The sequence below is a fragment of the Mobula hypostoma genome, chromosome 7, assembly GCF_963921235.1.
Source record: "Mobula hypostoma chromosome 7, sMobHyp1.1, whole genome shotgun sequence".
NCBI lineage: Eukaryota > Metazoa > Chordata > Chondrichthyes > Myliobatiformes > Myliobatidae > Mobula > Mobula hypostoma.
Window position 1 is genome coordinate 167,256,026 of NC_086103.1, and position 11,167 is coordinate 167,267,192.

Here is an 11,167-nt window from a genome sequence, read left to right on the forward strand (position 1 = left end):
CAAAAGGCAAAGCCGAGGATTTGGGGCCTTCCCATCCGGAGATTCTCAATCACGCAGTAGCAGCGGCAGTGAAGCAGGCATTTCAGAGGTTTCTCCAGGTGTTCCTCCGTGCTTCTCACGGCAGTCTCCATCAAATCAGGATTGTGCTCGGCATCCTAGTTAACACATACGATATCATTTGGAACGGCCGCGCGCCCTGCGTCGCGCCACCATCTTCTTCTCCCTCCTCAAGACAGTCAAACTGATACTGAGAGAAACCAAGCCACCTTTTTCTTTCTCATATCCAGTTACCAAACTGATAGGTCTATTCACTGAGAAACACATTTCACCTTCTTGCCCATAGCAAGTCCCCACTGTCAATGTCTACAAGTCAAAGCTTGCTGGTGTCAGAAGGATAGTGCTGGCTGGTTGCCTCATCACGAGGAAGCTCTTCTGTAACTTGAGATGTTTTCTGCATGTGGAGGACGTCCGGCATCTTCTGCCTTTGTCCTGAGCACGTTTGAATATTGGGGCACTATTCCATCTCGTTGTTGATGCTCTTTCTTTACTCAATATTGAATTCACCCCTTTCCGTAAGACCAAAAGACCATAAGATATTGGAGCACAAGTAGGCCATTCAGCCCATTGAGTCTACTCTGCCATTCAGTCATGGGCTGATCCAATTCTTCTAGTCATCCCCACTCCCCTGCCTTCTCCCCATACCCTTTGATGCCCTGGATAATCAAGAACCTATCTACCTCTGCCTTAAATGCACCCAATGACTTGGCCTCCACAGCCATAAGGCAACAAATTCCACAGGCTTACCACCCTCTGACTAAAGTAAAGCTTCGAGCGAGTTGGTTTCCTTGCATGTCTCAGAATAAATTGGTCATCCACCTGTGATATTTCCTTAGCTTTTCTCTCACTGTTATCACAGTGGCGACTATACTGATCGGTTGCATCACAGCCTGATGTGGAAACCCCAATGCCAATGAATGGAAGAGCCCAGTCCGTCACGGGAAAAACACTCCCTACCACTGAGCACATTAACAAGAGCTTCCATTAGAAAGCAGCTTCCATCATCAAGGATACCCACCGTCCAGGCCACGTTCTCTTCTCACAGCTGCTATCAGGAAGGAGGTACAGGAGTCTTAGGTCCCATACCACCAGGTTCAGGAACAATTATTACTCTTCAACCATCAACTTCCTGAAACAGACTGGATAGCTCCACTCAACTCAACACTGAAGCAATGTCCAATCTATGGACTCACTTTCAAGGACTCTACAATCCATGTTTTCTGTATTATTTATTCATTGATTTACTTATTTTAATTTTGCACAGCTTTTGTTCTTTTGCACATTAGTTGTTCGTGTATAGTTTTTCATTGATTCTATTATATTTATTTATTTGTTCTACTGTGAATGACTGCAAGAAAATGAATCTCAGGGTAGTATATGGTGACATATGCATACTTTGATAATAAACCTGCATTTTATAACTCTCACATGCCTTTGTCTGTACTTTTATTCTCTGATTGTCCTCATCCCATAAGTGTTATGAACAAAGAATCATTTTCTATATGCACTATTGATCCATCCATCAACCAGATGTATTTGTTTACAGCTAATCCATTCGGGAACTTTGGCTTCACCCTTCAGGCTTACTCCCTTTATCATGTCAGAAATTCAATAACCCTACTTGTAGCTCAATAAATTAGTGTTTTCCTCCCTCCCAGTCCTCATGGAGGGCTAAGCAGTGGAAAGAGTGAGCAGCTTTAAATTCCTGGTTGTCAACATCCTGGAGGATCTGTCCACGGCCCAACATATTGATTTAATCATAACGAAGGCATGTCAGTGGTTCTACTTCATTAGGATTTGGTGTATCACCAAAGACTCCCGCAAATTTCCGGTCAAGATGGCGCCTGCGTACAATGCTCCTTCAGTCGACATCTTCTGGATAGATCATGAAATCATATATTTCACTTCTTTTATGCCTTTTCCGTTTGCTTTTCATCTTGAAAGTGATTCTGGAACTGTTGGAGCCTGTGATTTGCAGTTTGGAGATCGTTTGGGTGCTTCAGCGTTCTGCAGTCTCGAAGAGGCAGAGGCAGCATGCGGGAACCTCGTGATGAGAAGGCTGCGGTACAGGGTACGAGCCAATGTTTGATTCCATCTCACCAAATAAAGCTTCCATTGTTCACCGATTAAAGCGACAAGGGATATTGAAACATCGAGGCGAATGTAGAAGGTGAGTACCAGCTGCCCGCCCTCTTATCCCTGATAAGATCACTCTGCTACAGAGAGGGGAGACTGCTTGTTTATCCCTGGTAAGATCACTCTGCTACGGAGAGGGGAGACGGCCTTTTCATTCCTGAGGGATCGCTCAGCTACCAGAGAGGGGAGACTGCCTTTTGATTGCTGGGGGATCGCTCTGCTACGGAGGGGGGAGATGGCCTTTTGATTGCTGGCGGGATCGCTCACTACCAGAAGGGGAAAACCCGAAGAAAGTTACCCAGATTTTCTGCATTTTGGATACGAACTTGGACTATAGACTTTTTCTCAGTCTTATACTTTTTTATATTCTGCATTTTTCGTCCGATCTTTCCAGATTTTTTGTGTGGGGTGAGGAGGATTTGGGGGTCGACGTGCCTGTTCCATTTTTGTGTGTTTGTCATGCAGGGAGGTGGGATTTGGGGTGCAGTGTTGATGATCATGTAGCCGTTCTTTCCTTTCTTGGTTTCGTGGCTGTCTGGAGAAGAAGAATTTCAGAGTTGTATACTTCAATAAAAAATGAACCTTTGAGCCTTTGAAATTTATACGGATGTACAGTGGAGAGCATTCTGAGGCTCCAATGCACAGGAACGTAAGAGGCTGCAGAGGGTTGTAGATTCAGTCAAATCTATCAGGGGCACAGCCCTGTTCACCAGTGAGAAAATCTTCAATAGACAGTGCCTCGAGAGGGCAGTATCCATCGCTAAGCATAGTCACCAACTGGAACCACTACCTCATTACTACCATCAGGCAGGAGACACAAGAGCCTCTAGAACCACACTCATTAATTCAGGAACAGCTATTTCCCCTAGACCATCAGAACCCATGGTCCAGAAACCCATAAATACTTTACATTATTCCATTTTTATGCCATTTATTTCTTTTAATATCATGTATCTTGGGCATAAAATTCCAAGGGTTCTCTGCCACGTTGGTGAAGCAATTTTTCTTTCATTCCTGCCCTGAATCGCTAATGTCTTATTTTTGAAACGATGCCTCCAGGTTTTTGACATTCCAGCCAAGGGAAGCATCAACATTGTATCTATCTTGCTGATTTCAATGAGATCACTTCTCGTTCTTCTAAATTCTAGAATATGGGATTAATTTCTCCTCAAGTGAAGCAGCACAGTAGTGTAGCATTTAGCGTAATGTTATTACATCACAGGTGACCTGGGTTCAATCCTGCCGCTGGTTGTAAGTTTTTATATGTTTTCCCTGTGACCGTGTAAGTTTTCTCTGGGTGCCCTGGTTTTCTCCCGCATTCCAAAGACATACTAGTTAGTAGGTTAATTAATCACATGAGTGTAACTGAGTTCCACGGTCTTGTTAGGCCAGAAGTGCCTGTTACTGTACTGTATATATAAATAAATAAATAAATAAAATCAGCATCCCAAGGATGCAATTTGTTGAATCTTCACTACACTCCTTCCATTGCAATGATTTCATGATGGTATTGTGCCTCACACCGTTTTATTTGCAAAAACCTACACCGGGGACCTTGATGCTCCAGGACAATTCCAGAGTTATTGAACTTATCAGCCTGTGCAGTCGCTTTGAACCTGCTGGAGTTTTGGGAGCAAAATGCCATTGCTTGGTTTGTACAAGCTGAGGCCCAATTTGCACTACAAGAAATCTCCGTGTACAACACCAAATTTTACTATATGGTAGCGTCACTTAGCATTTCCGTGGCTGCAAGAGTAGTGAATCTACTAGAACACCTGCCTGAACACAATAAATACTGATTACAGGTTTCCCCTGCCATCCGAAGATAGAGCATTCCTGTGAAACGGTTCGTAAGCCGGAATGTCGTAAAGTGAAGAAGCAATTACCATTCATTTATATGGGAAAAATTTGTGAGTGTTCACAGACCCAAAAAATAACCTACCCAATCATGCCAAATAACACATAAAACCTAAAATAACAGTAACATATAGTACAAGCAGGAATGATATGTTAAATACACATCCTATATAAAGTAGAAATACTTTTCACCGCACTGTCCGCCATAGCAAAAATCTCACACAAGCACTCTCGGCAGAAGCACTCTCTCCAGTAATCTTTAAGCTATGAAGCTGCCAAATCATACCAAATAACACATAAAAATACACAGCCTATATAAAGTAGAAATAATGTATGTACAGTGTAGTATCACTTACCGGAATCAGGAAGATAGAGCTGAGCACGCCAATGATGGTGTGTTAGGCTGAGTCATCAGAGGCTGGGTGGTGCAGTGGTCCCCAACCTCTGGGCCGCAGACCGATACCGATCTGCGAAGCATGCAGCAGTAGCCAGGACGCACCCAGAACATCTTTAAGAAAACAGCCGAAATAAACTAGCTAATTAATTAGGTGCTGCCCGGCACGTAAATGTCAGCCCAATCCAAATTGCCTCTGATCTGGGAACTACGAAGGCTAAGGTTGTCAACATGGAAAAACTTAGCATTGTACATGGGTTAAAAAGCCCCTGGACTTCGCCCCTCCATTTGGTCCCTAAGTCTGCTGTTGGTTGCCACCCGTTACTGATGCCTTAACAACGTCACCACCCTCAAACATTACCCAGTCCCATACATCCAAGACTTTTCAGCACACTTAGCCAGAAAGTTAATTTTTTCCAAAGTCAACTTAGTTAGGGGCTGCCATCCGGAGCCTGTGTGTTTGGAGGATATTCCCAAAATGGCTGTCATAACCCCATTTGGCCTCTTTGAGTTTCTGCGCATACCATTTGGCCTGTAAAATATAGCACAGACTTTTCAACAGCTGATGGACTCTGTAATAAAAGACATTGACCTGCTTTTGTTTTCCTGGATGACATACTTGTTCCCAGAGCATCCAGATCCAAACATGTATCTTGTCTCTGCACACTTTTCAAGTACTTAAGCCAACATGGGTTAATTATTAACCCTGCTAAATGCCACTTTGGGTTGTTAACCACTGACTTTCTCAGCCGGAAGGTGTAAAACCCCTCCCATCAAAAATAGCCACTATTATAGATTCCCCACCATCCTGCACTACTGAAAAACTACAGGAATTTTTAGACATGGTGAATTTCTAGCACCACTTCGTTCAGCGAGCTACTGAACTTATGCTGCCCCCGTATCATCTGTTTAAAGACAATACCCCTAATCATGTGCTTGACTGGCCAGCGGACATGACCAGAGCATTTGATAATACCAAACAAGCTCTTTCTAAAGTTACCCTACTTGTGCACCTGCTCACCAATGTACCCATAGCCATTACTACTGATGCTTCAAACTATGTTGTGGGTGCTGTTCACAAACAATTGTTTGGTGTTCCGCTCACTTTCAGCCAGCAGGTCCGTCCCCCTGTTTTACTGTGAGCTTCTCTGTCTCTATCTGGCTGTCAGCCATTTTTGTTTCCTTCTAGAGGGTCGCAATTTCACAACGTTCGTTGACCACAAACCCTTGTGCACACAATGGCCATTATATCAGACCCTTGGTCTGCACACCTCATCACTTACGTATAAGAATTCTCAATTGATATATAACATATCAAGGTGAAAAATAATGTTGTGTCTTATTGCCTCTCATGGCCAGCCACTGAGGCATACACATAGTAGTTAACTATACTGGCATGGCAGCCAACCAAGCTATGGACCCAAAGATCCAGGCTTACCAATCAGCAGTCATGGGCCTGTCACAGGCTGACATTAAGTTCAGGGAAGCCGGGGTTTCCCTCCCATGCGATATCTCAGCTAGTTGCCCCTGCCCCATAGAGCCTGCAAACCGGAGTCGGTCTGCTTTTAACTCCATATATGGCCTCTTGCATCTGGGCTGGAAGTTCTCACAGAAACTGGCTGCGTTAAAGTTTATGTGGCACAACCTTAGAAAGTACGTGCATGATTGGACTGCAGCCTGTGAGTAGAGCCAGTGGGCAAAAATTACTCGTCATGTCCAGGCACCATTGGCACCTTTTGAGGTCCACGAGTGACTGTTTGACCATGTCAACGTGGACCTTGTCGGTCATCTTCCCCAACACCATCATCCACTCCCCCGTCCCCCCGCCCCCGCGGATTCACGCACCTCCTTACCATGGTGGACCGTATACCAGGTGGTCAGAAGTTGTCTCTCTAGCATCGACGATAGCCATAGACATGGCTCAGGCATTCATCAGCACCTGGATGCTTGGTTTGGCACCCCATCTGATATTTCCTCTGACCGCAATCGCCAATTCATATCAGACCTCTGGGCTGCAATGGCCCAGAACCTTGGCGCTCAGCTACATCGCACCATGGCGTATCACTCACAGTCCAATGGCCTATGTGAGTGGTTTCACCACTTCTTAAAGGCTGCTCTGAGGGCTTTCCTGACAGATGAGTATTGGCATGATCGTCTCCGGTGAGTTTTGCTCCAAAACAGTTCCAAAAGAGAATCTCAGACGTCCGCGGCTGAGTTGGTATATGGACAACCATCATGAGTGCCAGGTGATTTCATTCCTACCTCCCATCATGGCGTACAGCACTTTTGGGTTCCTGCTGCCCTACATTCTGCCTAATTTGCTTCCATCTGCCATGATGCACACCAACATCCCCTTAGGCCCCCTTACAATTCCCTGTTCTTTGCAATGGAGAGAAAATACTTTTATCATATATAAGACAGGTAAAGTTGATTGTATTTCAGTAGATCACCTTAAACCGGCCCACCAAGATCTGGAGAATTCCACTACCATGCCACTTCCACTACATGACCATGAGTGTGTCAACACAACTCTGGATGAGGCAGAGGCACCTGCTGTTCCTCCACCCATGGAACATAGGTCCCAAGCAAGACAAGCTCCAAGCTCCGGACAAACTCTTAATGCTGGTCTTAGTGAATCTGGGTGGGGGGAGGTGGCTGTGAAGGGCAATGTATTTGGGGCAATGTAATTGGAGGAAATGTATATAATTCACAACTACCGACATTGAGTTGGGGTTCACTTTAAGAGACTGGTCTGATGTGAAAATGTAATTACGTGAGTTTCTGTTACCACATTTTGTGTTCAGTGTTTAGAGTACAATAAATGAGGTAGTTTTTCTTAAACATAAAATGCCTTTGTTCACCTCAACTCTGAACTGATTCCACAACCTATAGACTCACTTTCAAGGACTCTGCAACTCATGCACTCAGTATTATTTATTTACTTACTTATTAATAATTTTTTTATTTTTTCTCCGCTCAAGCTGGTAAAACCTGGGGTTGGACATTGCCAAACACGCTCATTTTTCAATAGCTAGGAAACTTTGCACTTCCCTACTGGTGTTCAGTATTGCAGCTTTCTGGAAGTTGCTGTGTAGGTCTAATTGTTTAATACTGTTGTGTATGAAATCAATCATCGATATTACTATTGGGACAATGTATATCATGTTCATGCTCCATGATCTTGCAATTTCCTCTCTTAACTCAGCACATTTCCGTTGTTTTTCATTTATTGAATTCTGTGAGTTATCTGTGTTTGGAATGGCTGTATCTATTAAGTACGTTGTTCTTGCTTGTTTATCCTGTAATATTATATCTGGATGGTTATTATAGATTGTCCCATCGCAATAATGTATCAGTCATAATATAATTTGTAGGTCTCTGATTTTAAAACTGGATCAGGCTTGTATTTATAGTAAGTTATGATGTCTTTTATGAGTTTGTCTTTTAAAGCAAGATTTTGGTGAATGAAGTTTGCCACTTGATTGTGCCTGCCTGAGTAAGTAATCAGATTGTTAAACTGCTGCAGGATCCTATAGTATGTTGGATTGTTTCTGGTTTCACTTGACGTTTTCTGTATTTATCATATTGAATGTGTTAGTCTTTTAATGTGTATTTCTGATCATTTTTGTTAATCAGCTGGTCTTTATTGCCACAAGGAACCCTTCTGTTTCTGGGAAGAGTTCTCCAAATCTGAGCGAGCCTGGCATTCAACACTTCCTTGTCAACATCTAATCTGCTCAGGTCATTGGGATGTCGTCCATGGAGGGTCAAGCTCTTCTATTGGTTAATGTTTTCTTCAATAGTGATAATTTCTTCATTTTTCTGGGTTGTGCTTTAATTTAAGTTTACTTCTTATCAGACTTACATATGCTCAATTGGAGTGCTGAATCCTGTTTTTGTTGATGAAAATATATCCTTAGAAGCTTTATTTGACTGCTGTGTAAATTTTTTAATGTCTATTATTCCTTTTCCTCCTTCTGTCCTAAGTAGTGTTAATCTAAGTGTGTTCAAGTCTTTTAGTGACTTCTAAAGTTTGTTATTTCATTTCGCATTTTTCTTTGTAAATTTTCCAAATCAGTTTCAAACCAAGGTGTTATGCCAAAGGAATATGATAATATGACTATAGTGATTTGCCTTTATTGCCTTTGTTATATTTTTATTATTGAGCTCTGTTTGGTAGATTTTCTGAAGCTTTGAAGTTCTGTCAAATGTTTTCCCTTTATTGCAGTATGGTCTATTTTATTTGCTTGTTGATACCCAGATACTTACATTGTATGTTTCCTTTTCATCCACTGGTTGTATTGTATCCTGCTGCTCGGCTTTATATTCGACTAGCTTTATTCCATCTTTCTTCATGCTTAATGTTCTTCACTTATCTATTCCAAAGTTCATGCTTAGATCTTTAGAAATTAGTTCTACTATTTGAATTAATTGCTTTAGCTTTACTGATGAAGGAGCATATAATTTCAAATCATCCATGTATGGAAGGTGTGTCAAGATATAAGTTGTTTGGTTGTTTCTGATTTGATACCCATTTTCTTCTGATTCAGTAAATCAGAGAGCGGGTTTAAAGAGAGACAAAACCATAGTGGACTTAGTGAGTCACCCTGAAAAATGCCTCGGTTTAATTTGCTAACGGTGATTGTTCTTTTTTGGGTTGTTAATAGGTAGGGTGATTATAGTATGTCAGTGCTTCATCACATGTAGGAATTTCACAAAATTTGGATGTAGTTTATATAATATTAATAACCTATTAGTCATGAGTGTGGGACAGAATCAAATGTTCTTAGGTAGTCAATGGAACAATGTGAAAGATTTCTGCTATTTCTTTGGGCTCGATTTAGAATTATTGAATCAATTATAAACTCTGCTTTACTTTCTTTCATACCCTTATGGCATCCTTACTACTCTTCAGTATGTATATTGTGGTTATTTAAGTGATGGGTGATTAGTTGCAAGATGCATGATATTACAATGTTATATAAAGTTTGTAAACAAGTAAAAGGGTGATATTTTGATGGTTCATTTATGATTTCTCCATTATTGTTATTATTATTACTGTATTTGCCCAGTTTGTTTTCTTTTGTACATTGGTTCTTTGTCAGTCTTTGTTCGTGTGTAGTTTTTCATTGATTGCTTTGTATCTCTTTGTTCTACTGTGAACGTTTGCAAAAAAAAATGAACCTCATCGTAGTGTATGGTGATGTATACAGTATGTACTTTGATAATAAATTTACCTTGAACTTTGGACTGAGCTGCCAATGCTGAAACTCTAGGATAGAATTTTGATACTGGAATGAGATTACTTAGTTTGATTATTGAGTTTCGCATGTGCATTGATGATAGAGACAGAGGTGCACAAGAATTAAAGAACTCAACAAATTGAATTAAAACTGGAAAGGAAGCGAGGTGCTTGGAGTGCATAATAACTCCACAGGGAACACAATCAGAATTTAAGGGAATGCAGTTGCTTTTTGCCGTGTTACTTGGAGGCCAGGAAGCAGGATTGCGACCTGCTGAGGAGAACAGGCCAGATCTGAGTAGTGAAATGTAAGAATCTGCAGCATTGTTCAGGGTGAGTCAGTATTTCGTACTAGTAATCTCTATTTTAAATCAGCAGGTTTTTTAAAGGTGCATTTGTTCTCTCAACATCCAACAGTCAGTCGCAGCATCATAATCCAAACTCTTATTTATAAATAGCTTCGATGAGTTGGCGCTCGTCAACTCTAAAGCCTGCTGTCATGGTAACTAGCTAGAAGTGTTAGACATGTTAGGAAAGGTACAGCATGGACATTGTAACTCCTGCTGCTGATTAAGATTATTTTCCTCTACAAGTCCCTCTTCTTTTGAAAAGGCTCTTCTTGATCTTCCTTCACTTATTACATCCTTCCTCCCACTTTACTAATAGACAGTATTTTTCTGAAAGCATTAGAGTTTTTGAGCAAAGAAATAGGCCCTTTGGCCCAAGTTGTTCATACTGATCCAGTTTCCCATTTAAGTCAGTTCCATATACCTGTATTTTGTCCATATTCTTCTGAACATTTCCTATGCATTTATCTGTCCAAAAACCTTTTAAATGTTGTTAATATACTGTACCTGTCTCAAGCAGATCCTCTGTCAGCTTCTTTCATATGTGTACCACCCCTGCATAGAAAAGTTGTCCCTCGGGTCCCTATCATCTCTCTCTTCTTTCACCTTAAGCCAGTGCCCTTTTGATCCTGTTTCTGCTACTCTGGGGGAAAAAAAAGACAGTGTGCATCTACCTTATCTATGCCTCTTGCATTGTTATTTACCTCCATACACTCACCCCTCACTCTTCTACACTCCAAGGAATAAAGTCCCAACCTCTCTCTTTAACTCAGGCTGAGTCCCAGCAACATCCTTGTAAATCTTCCCCTGCATTCTTTCAGTTTATTAAGTTGTTTCTACAGCCTGCTCTTGTAGACACAAGAATTCTGTAGATGCTGGAAATCCAGAGTAACACACACAAAATGCTAAAGGAACTCAGCAGCTCAGGCAGCATCTGTGGAAAAGAACGAAGAGCCAACATTTCAGACTGAGACCCTTCAGCAGGACTGAAGTGTTTTGTAAATGCATTCTTCCTTTTTGGTTATCCCTTTAGAAGGAAAGAGTCATGGCAGAATTTCATCTACTCCATACATTGTCCACATACAATAATGCATATACCAATCTCTCTATTTACCCAACAAAACTGACAGAGTC

At 41.6% G+C, this 11,167-nt stretch overlaps 1 long non-coding RNA gene across 1 annotated transcript in view; it reads left to right on the forward strand.

The window, feature by feature from the left end:
- The window catches only part of LOC134349077 (uncharacterized), a 52,444-nt gene extending 43,994 nt beyond the window's left edge, over positions 1-8,450 (forward strand). Inside the window, exon 4 of the long non-coding RNA XR_010018580.1 lies at positions 8,081-8,450. This is a non-coding gene — a long non-coding RNA (uncharacterized LOC134349077). The remainder of the gene's footprint in view (positions 1-8,080) is intronic.
- Positions 8,451-11,167: the final 2,717 nt, after the last annotated feature.